Source organism: Mobula birostris, chromosome 5 (genome assembly GCF_030028105.1).
Source record: "Mobula birostris isolate sMobBir1 chromosome 5, sMobBir1.hap1, whole genome shotgun sequence".
NCBI lineage: Eukaryota > Metazoa > Chordata > Chondrichthyes > Myliobatiformes > Myliobatidae > Mobula > Mobula birostris.
This window is the reverse complement of record NC_092374.1, coordinates 96,090,398-96,100,732: the sequence shown is the minus strand read 5'-3', so window position 1 is coordinate 96,100,732 and position 10,335 is coordinate 96,090,398.

The window sequence follows — 10,335 nt, the reverse complement described above, 5'->3', positions numbered from 1 at the left end:
GGCAACTGAAATCTCACAGGAGCATCTGGCATCAGATTTCCAAAGGGATGACGTTTAGATCAGGGGTTCCCAATCTTTAACATTAACCGAGGGGTCAGTGCCTACCAAGTTAAGAGCCCATGACATTACAGGAAAGTTACTGGCATGGTTAGAGCATTGGCTGATTGGTAAGAGGCAGCGAGTGGGAATAAAAGGATCCTTTTCTGGTTGGCTGCCAGCGATTGGTGGTGTTCTGCCGGAGTCAGTGTTAGGACTGCTTCTTTTTAATGCTGAAAATAAATGATTTGGATGATGGAATAGATGGTTTTGCTATCAAGTTTGCGGATGATATGAAGATTAGTGGAAGGGCAGGTAGTGTTAAGGAAACAGGTAGGCTGCAGAAGGACTTAGATTAGGGCAATGGGCAAAAAAGTGGCAAATGAAATACAATGTTGGAAAATACAAGGTCATGTATTTTAGTAGTAGAAATAAATGTGCAGGCTATTTTCTAAACGGGGAGAAAATACAAAAATCTGAGATGTTGAGGGACTTGGGAGTCCTTGTGCACAAAATCCTAAAGGTTAACTTGCAGGTAGAGTCAGTGGTGAGGAAGGTAAATGCCATGTTGGCATTCATTTCAGGAGGTCTAGAACGTAAGAGCAGGGATGTGATGCTGAGGCTTTATAAGGCACTGGTGAGGCCTCACCTTGAGCATTGTGAACAGTTTTGGGTTCCTTATCTAAGAACAGATGTGCTGGCATTGGAGAGGGTTCAGAGGAGGTTCACAAGTATGATTCTGGGAATGAAAGGGTTATTATATGAGGAATGTTTGATGGCTCTGGGTCTGTACTCGCTGGAATTTAGAAGGATGAGGGGGGATCTGTCGAAATTTTCAAGTGTTTTTGGTGACACACCAAATCTCCTCAAGCTCCTAGTGAAATATAGCAACTGTCATGCCTTCTTTGTAGCAGCATCAATATGTTGGGTGCAGGTTAGATCCTCAGAGATGCTGACACCCAGGAACTTGAAATTGCTCACCCTTTCCACTTCTGATCTCTCTATGATGACTGATGTGTGTTCCCTTGTCTTACCCTTTCTGAAGTCCACAATCAGCTCTTTGTTCTTACTGACATCAAGGATGGGGAAGAGTTACCTGGATTCTCTATTTCAGGAGGTAGTCACACTCAATAGATTAGCTGCCTCAAATTCAGTCTGTGACTGCGAGTGAGGTGGGTAGTGGGATCCAAGAAACAGTGCTGGAGGAGCCTCAGCCCTTGAGCTTGTCCAACAGGTCTGAGATTCTTGCTCCCTGGATAGATGAAAGTGGGGGCTGTAGGAAGGATGAGCAACCTAACTGTGGCACCATAGTTCAGGGAGCCATTCAAAAGGGGGGAAAGAAGGGAAGTGTAATGGTAATTGGGGATAGTACAGCCAGGGGAATAGACAAGAGTTCTCTGTCGTGAGAATAGAGTGTCCCGAAGGCTATGTTGCCTGCCTGATGCCCATGTTTGCGACATCTTATCTGACCTGCAGAGGAATTTGCAGTGGGAGGGGAAAGATCCAGTCGTCATGGTCCATGTGGGTAGAATGAGGAAAGAGGTTCTGCTGAGGGAATTTGAGCAGCTTGAGACTAAATTAAACAGCAGAAACAAAAAGGTGGTAATCTCTGGATTACTACCTCAGCCACGTGCAAATTGACATAGGGTGAAGAAGATTAGAGAGTTAAATATGTGGCTGAAGGATTGGTGTGGGAGAAGTGGGTTTGAATTCATGAGAAATTGGTACCAGTACTGGGGAAGGAGGGAGCTGAACCGTGATGGGACCTGGATCCTAGCAAATGGCATAACTAGGGCTGTGGATAGGGCTTTAAACTAAATAGTCAGGGGGTGGGTTCAACTGATTGGAGAACTGAAAAAAGAAAAGTGTGGATAAAGATAAAAAAGAGAAAAGTAAGAGTGGAGTGAAGAAAATCGTGCAAAAGAGAAAAAGTTTACACGATTTTAAAAGCACAATAAGTGTGAGGGCACTTTATCTGAGTGAAACAAGGTCAGTGAACTTGTGGCACAAATCAGCACAGAGGTGTGATTTAGTGGCCATTACAGAGACATGGTTGCAGGGTGGGGAGAATTGGGAATTAAATATCCCAGGATATCAGGTAATACGGAAGGATAGGCAGGAAGGTAAGGGAGGTGGGTTAGTGCTCTTAATTAAAGATGAGATGAGGGCGATAGTGAGAGATGATATAAGATCTAAGGAGCAGAATGTTGAATCCATCTGGGTAGGGATTAGGGATAGTATAGGGAAAAAAATCACTGGTGGGAGTTGTCTATCGGCCACCGAATAATAACATTACAGTGGCACAGGCAATAAACAGAGAAATATCTGAGGCATGTGAGAATGGAACAGCAGTTATCATGGGGGACCTTAACTTGCACATAGATGGGGTGAATCAAGTTGGTCGGGGCAGTCTTGAGGACTTCAAAGAATGCATCCATGATGGCTTTCTTAAACAGCATTGTTACTGAACCTACAAGGGAACGTGCTATCTTAGTTCTGGTCCTGTGCAATGAGACAGGTAAAATTGGTGACCTTGTAGTTAGGGATCCTCTTGGAAAGAGTGATCACAGTATGATTGAGTCTCTCATACAAATGGAGGGTGCGATAGTTTGATCTAAAACCAGTGAATTATGCCTAAACAATGAAGACTACAATGGGATGAGGGAGGATTTGGATAGTGTAGAATGGGAACACAGGCTATATGGTTGACGAATAGTGGTAGACTTTCAAAGAGATTTTTCACGGTGCTCAACAAAAGTATATTCCAGTTAAAAGCAAAGACAGTAAGGGTGGGGACAGCCAGCCTTGGGTAACTAAGGAAATGAAAGAAGGCGTCAAAACTAAAAGCTCATGCATACAAAGTCACCAAAAGTAGTGGGAAACTGGAAGATTGGGAAAACTTTAAAGCAAAGAACCACTTAGCGAGCAATAAAGAAAGGGATGATAGATTATGAAAATAAACTAGCTAAATGAGCACAAACTATAAAAATGGATGGGAAAAGTTTTTATAATTATATAAAGTGGAAAAGGGTGGCTGAAGTGAACGTAGGTCCCTTGGAGGACAAGAAGGGGGACTGAGATTAGGTAATGAGGAAATGGCCGAGGCTTTGAATAACTATTTTGTGTCGGTTTTCATGATGGAGAACACGCCTAACATGCCAAGGAGAGATGATATGGATGTGATGGGAGGTGTGGACCTCGATACAATAGCTATCACTAAAGAGGAAGTGCTGAGCAAACTTGTGGGCCTGAAGATAGACAAGTCCCCTGGTCCTGATGGAATGCATCCCAGGGTACTGAAGGAAAGGGCAGAAGTTGCAGTAGAAGCTTTGGTGATGATTTACCAAAATTCTCTGGACAGGTCCTGGCAGATTGGAAGATGGCGAATGTCACACCACTGTTCAAAACAGGATGTAGGCAAAAGGCAGTTAGCTTAACATCTGTAGTTGTGAAAATGCTTGAAGCTATCAATAATGAAGAAATAGCGAGGCATTTGGAAAGAAATGGATCCATCAGGCAGACCAGTATGGATTCAGCAAAGGCAGGTCCTGTTTGACAATCTTACTGGAGTCCTTTGAGGATATATAATGAGCGTAGTGGATAGAGGGGAACAGATGGACGTTATTTACTTGGATTTGCAGAAGGCATTTGATAAGGTGCTGCATAAAAGGCTTATCCAAAAGATAAGGATGCATAGAGTTGGGGGTGATGTATTAACATGGATAGAGGATTGGATACAGAGAGTTGGGGTACATGAGTGTTACACTGGCTGACAATCAGTGGTGAGCGGTGTGCCGCAGGGGTCGGTGCTGGGCCCGCAACTGTTCACCATATACATTAATGATCTGGTAGAGGGTACTGAGTGTAGTGTATCTAAGTTTGCCGATGATATTAAATTGAGTGGAAAAGCAAATTGTGCAGAAGATACAGAGAATAGGCAGAGAGATACATTTAGGTTAAGTGAGTGGGCAAGGGTCTGGCAGATGGAGTACAATATTGGTAAATGAGAGGTTACCCACTTTGGAAGGAAAAATGAAAGCAGATTATTATTTAAATGGTAAAATATTGCTGCATGCTGCTGTGCAGAAGGACTTGGGAGTGCTTGTGTATGAATCACAAAAGGTTGGTTTGCAGGTGCAGCAGGCTATCAAGAAGGCAAATGGAATGTTGGCCTTCATTGCTAGAGGGATTGAATTTAAGAGCAGGAAGGTTATGATGCAACTGTACAGGGTACCGGTGAGGCCGCACCTGGAGTACTGTGTGCAGTTCTGGTCTCCTTACTTGAGGAAGGATATAAACAACAGGAATTAGGTAGTAGGTAAGTTATTGGAGGGAGTACTAAGAGACAGAGTCTACAAGCATTTGGATAGACAGGGGCTTATTAGGGAGAGTCAACATGGCTTTGTGTGTGGTAGGTCATGTTTGACCAATCTGTTGAAGTTTTTCGAGGAGGTTACCAGGAAAGTGGATGAAGGGAAGGCAGTGGATATTGTCTACATGGACTTCAATAAGGCCTTTGACAAGGTCCCGCATGGAAGGTTAGTTAGGAAAATTCAGTCGCTAGGTATACATGGAGCAGTGGTAAATTGGATTAGACATTGGCTCGATAGAAGAAGCCAGAGAGTGGTGGTAGAGAATTGCTTCTCTGAGTGGAGGCCTGTGACTAGTGGTGTGCCACAGGGATCAGTGCTGGGTCCATTGTTATTTGTCATCTATATCAATGATCTGGATGATAATGCGGTAAATTGGATCAGCAAGTTTGCTGATGATACAAAGATTGGAGGTGTAGTAGACAGTGAGGAAGGTTTTCAGAGCCTGCAGAGGGACTTGGACCAGCTGGAAAAATGGGCTGAAAAATGGCAGATGGAGTTTAATACTGACAAGTGTGAGGTATTGCACGTTGGAAGGACAAACCAACGTAGAACATACAGGGTTAATGGTAAGGCACTGAGGAGTGCAGTGGAACAGAGGGATCTGGGAATACAGATACAAAATTCCCTAAAAATGTCGTCACAGGTAGATAGGGTCGTAAAGAGAGCTTTTGGTACATTGGCCTTTATTAATCGAAGTATTGAGTATAAGAGTTGGAATGTTATGATGAGGCTGTATAAGGCATTGGTGAGGCCGAATCTGGAGTATTGTGTTCAGTTTTGGTCACCAAATTACAGGAAGGATATAAATAAGGTTGAAAGAGTGCAGAGAAGGTTTACAAGGATGTTGCCGGGACTTGAGAAACTCAGTTACAGAGAAAGGTTGAATAGGTTAGGACTTTATTCCCTGGAGCATAGAAGAATGAGGGGAGATTTGATAGAGGTATATAAAATTATGATGGGTATAGATAGAGTGAATGCAAGCAGGCTTTTTCCACTGAGGCAAGGGGAGAAAAAAAACAGAGGACATGGGTTAAGGGTGAGGGGGGGAAAGTTTAAAGGGAACATTAGGGGGGGCTTCTTCACACAGAGAGTGGTGGGAGTATGGAATGAGCTGCCAGACGAGGTGGTAAATGCGGGTTTTTTTGTAACATTTAAGAATAAATTGGACAGATACATGGATGGGAGGTGTATGGAGGGATATGATCCGTGTGCAGGTCAGTGGGACTAGGCAGAAAATGGTTCGGCACAGCCAAGAAGGGCCAAAAGGCCTGTTTCTGTGCTGTAGTTTCTATGGTTCTATGGTTCTATGGAATTCTGCAGATGCTGGAAATTCAAGCAACACACATAAAAGTTGCTGGTGAACGCAGCAGGCCAGGCAGCATCTCTAGGAAGAGGTGCAGTCGACATTTCAGGCCGAGACCCTTCGTCAGGGCTTCGTGAGGAAGGATATACTGGCTTTGGAGGTGGTGCGGAGGTCCATCAGGTTGATCCCAAAGATGAGGGGGTTAGACTACCAGGAGAGATTGAGTTGCCTGGAGCTGTACTAACTGGAATTCAGAAGAATGAGAGCAGATCTTATAGATACATATACAATTATAAAAGGGATAGATAAGCTAGAGGCAGGAAGGTTGTTTCCACTGATAGGTGATACTAGAACTAGGGGACATAGCCTCAAGATTTGGGGGAGTTGATTTAGGATGGAGATGAGGAGGAACTACTTTTCTCAAGAGTGGTGAATCTGTGGAATTCTCTGCTCAATGAAACAGTGGAGGCTACCTCAGTAAATATATTTAAGACAGGCTTGGATAGATTTAGGGGAATTAAGGGTTCTGGGGAAAAGGCATGTAGGAGGAGATGAGTCCATGGCCAGATCAGCCACGCTCTTGTTGAATGGTGGAGTAGGATCGACAGGGCAGATGACCTACATCTGCTCCTATTTCTTATGTTATGTTGATGTTGAATGCAAGACTACTCATCTGGCTGATATATCTCACTCCTGTACACCATCAGAACTATTATATCACAGTTTTTAAAAAGGTTTTCTCGTGGGTCTCAACATCTGTCTGTAACTGGATCCTGGACATCTAGACAGGCAGGCCAAACAGTCAGTCCGAGTTACAGTAGCTCCGTCACGCCGAACACCGGCACTCCCCAGGGCTGCGTGCTCAGCCCGCTGCTGACTGACTGCACTGCCAGACCCAGCTCATCAAGTTCACTGATGACACAACAGTGATTGACTCAATGGCCAGTCAGCATACACAGAGGGTGAGTGGCAAGCACCACAACTTGAGTCTCAATGTGGACAAGACCAAACAGATGACTGCGGACTTTAGGAAGGGGCAGGCTGACCACTCCCTGCTGCACACACACACTCCATGGAGAGAGTTAGGGGAAGGAGTGCACATAATGGATGATCTCACCTGGTCCCTGAACACCACCTCCTCTTTGGTCAAGAAAGCACAGCAGCATCTCCACTTCCTGACGAGACTGAGGCAAGACCTCCCTCCCCATTTTAACCATTTTTTTCCAGGAACACCATTGGGTTGTTCTGACCAGCTGCATCCCCATCTGGCACAGGAATTGCTGGACAAGACCCTACAAAGGATTGCGAGGACTGCCTCTCTTCCACCCAGTGGAGATGTTTGCCAGGAACGCTGTGCACACAGGACCCTGATACCTCCCATCCATACAACAACCTCTTTCACCCCCACCATCAGGCAGGAGGTACAGTAGCATCAGGACTCTTATGGTTGGAAGCAGCTCCCCCCAGCCATTAGCAGTGCCAGCAGCATTATACTGTTAACTTTTTAACTGTAACCATATTATTTGTGGCGTGTTATGTGTGTGAGTTATATGTACTGTGTTGTGCACCTCAGTCCAGAGCAACGTTGTTTTGTTCGGTGATGTACATGTAGACGGCTGAATGACAATAAATGAGAATTTGAGCCTCTTGCAGGAATGCAAGTTGGCAACTCCAGCCTGGGGCCTTGAGTCATTGGAAAGTGGTCACAGAGATTGAAACGATGGGATGGTGGCAGTGAGGAAGAACAGGCTGGACCTCTGACCCTGATACACAGCAGATTCCTAAAACAAATTTCACACATTCACCGCCCTCTAGCCGAAGAAATTCCTCCTCACCCTAGTTCTAAAAGGACATCCCTTTCTTTTGAGGCTGTGCCCTCTGGTCCTAGAATCTCTCGCTATTGGAAACATCCTGTCCACGTCCACTCTGTCCAAGCTATTGAGTAACCAATGAGACCCCTGCTCATCCTTCTAAACTCCGTCAAGTACAGGTCTAGAGACAGTCACACATATGTTAACCCTCTCGTTCCCAAGATCATTTGCGTGAACTCTCCAACGTCAGCACATTCTTTCTTAAACAAGGGGCCCAAAACTGCTCACAATACTCCAAGTGAGGTCTCACTGGTGCTTTATAAAGCCTCAGCATCATCACATCCTTACTTTTATATTCTAGTCCTCTTGAAATGAATGCTAATATTGCGTTTCCCTTCCTCACCACAGACTCAACCTGCAAGTTAACCTTCAGGGAATCTTGTACAAGGTCTCCCAAGTCCCTTTGTACCTCGGATTTTGAATTTTCCCTCCATTTAGAAAATAATCTACACTCTTATTCCTGCTACCAAAGTACATGACCATACACTTGCCGACACTTTATTCCATCTGCCACTTCTTTGCCCATTCTCCTAATCTGTCTCAAGTCCATCTGTAGCCTCTCTACTTCCTCAACACTACCTGCCCGCAACCTTGGCCACAAAGCCATCAATTCCATCATCCAAATCATTGACATATAACGTGAAAAGAAGCGGTCCCAACACAGACCCCTGTGGAACACCACTAGTCACCAGCAGCCAATCAGCAAAGGCTCCCCTAATTCCCACTCTTTGCCTCCTGCCAATCAGCCCCTGCTTTATCTTTCCAGTAACACCATGGGCTCGTAGCTTGTTAAGGAATTGTGTTTTTAATATTTGAGTAAACATCTATCTATATATATATAGTTTGATCAAGCATTGTTGTTCATTTAAGTAATTAATTCTGGGTTATATGTAAAAATAAATGAATTGCATACGTCATCATGCTGCAACACAATATGTGTGTGCCTCACCTGAAGTAAAGGACGAAATTGGACCTAGAGTTCAGACTTCGTTTGAATTAGTTTAATGTTTTGAAGTCATAAAACATAACACTGTCGGCGAGGTATTTTAAAAATGAAACCAAGATGGCTATTGGCCAGTTGAAGCGCAGTGAGATGTTTGAACTAAAAAACAACGCAGAAAGTAAAACACGCAACCCAGTACATGTTATTCAAAAGGGAAGATATGGTCAAGTAAGAAAAGGGTAGAATTCACAGGTTCATAAGGAATGAGTACCAGGTGATAATAATCGTAAAAGTAGCAGAAATGTTGGCTACATCGGAAAGATTGGTGTGTTTGATTCCACAAGAAATAATTGGCTCATGTATACAGAGCTAATTGAACAATATTTTGAAGCAAATGAAATAGCAAATGAGAAACAAGTGCCAATTTTGTTGAGTGCATTGGGTTTCAAGGCATATAGTTTGCTTCAAAGTTTGGCTGTTCCAACCAAACAAGCAGACATTAGTTTTGCTGATGTTGTCAAAGTAATGTAGGAACATTTAGAATCAAAACCGTCATTGGTTGCAGTACGCTTTAGGTTTCATAAGTGGAACCAAAAAGGAGGGGAGTCCACTTCAGCCTATGTGGCTGAATTGACATTGTCTGAGCATTGTCAGTTCAGTGATGGGCTTAATGATACACTGAAAGATCATTTAGTTTGTGGAATCTTACAAGAAATCATTTTTCTTACAAGATGACAGCTCCTAAATGAAGTACAACTCACATTTAAAAGAGCAGTTGAAATCACTGTATCAACGGGAACAATCAACAGACACAACTGAGTGGCATTCATGAATGAAAGTGAGCTTGAACAAAATTGCAATATCTAAACAGAAACCGGTCTGACCAAATAAATTGTGTTATCGTTGTGGCAGGGGCTCACATATACCAGACCAATGCAGGTTTAAAAGGTGAAACTTATAGAAACTGCAACAAAGTAGGACACATACACAGAAATGTCAGGGAGACAATAATAAATGGACTGCTCAGGGAAGAGAAAAAGCTGAAAATTCAAGCTGCAGTTTCAAATAGAGCACTGATCTGCATGCTGCTGATGACAAATCTGATAACGAAGAAGGTGACACAGGACTGAGTAGCCTTGAGATTTACAATGAAAACTAACAATAGGCAAGCAATGTGGCAAATTAATTGAAACAAAATTAGACACTGGCTCTGCTGTTTTAGTCACTCCACAAAATGAGTTTGAATGACATTTCAAGATACTAAACTGAAGCCTACAGAGATCCAACTAGGAACATATACTGGAGAAAAGCTAGCTCCTGTGGGAATGACATTCGTACAGTGAAATACAACAACCAACAGGACAGCCAGCATTGTGGGGATTGGCTGAGACAACTACAACTTGATTGGAGATCCATCCATCATTTGCATGCTACATCCCCTGCAATGGAGTCACCTGGAAGTGAATTAAGGCACTGGGTGATGCTACCAATGTCTCCACACTGAGCACCATGAACCTATGCCAATCGAGGACAAACAGGTGTTGATGCCAACCTCTGTGCCTCTGGTCGGAAAGCGTATTGGATCAAGGAAGGACCAAGCTGCTCAGAGGAATCATGAAAGTGATGAAAGCAGTGGTCTGACTAAAACGGTTTTTGTGGCCAACATACCGGAGAAAGCTTCTGATGTGTTACCGGTAATAAGGCAAGTTACTTGTGAAATGTGGCTTGGTTTTAAGCTGGGAACAGAGTTCAAGCAGCTTCAGGAAATTTGCAAGCATTCGGCTTTTGTGAGTGTAAGGAAACCAGAAT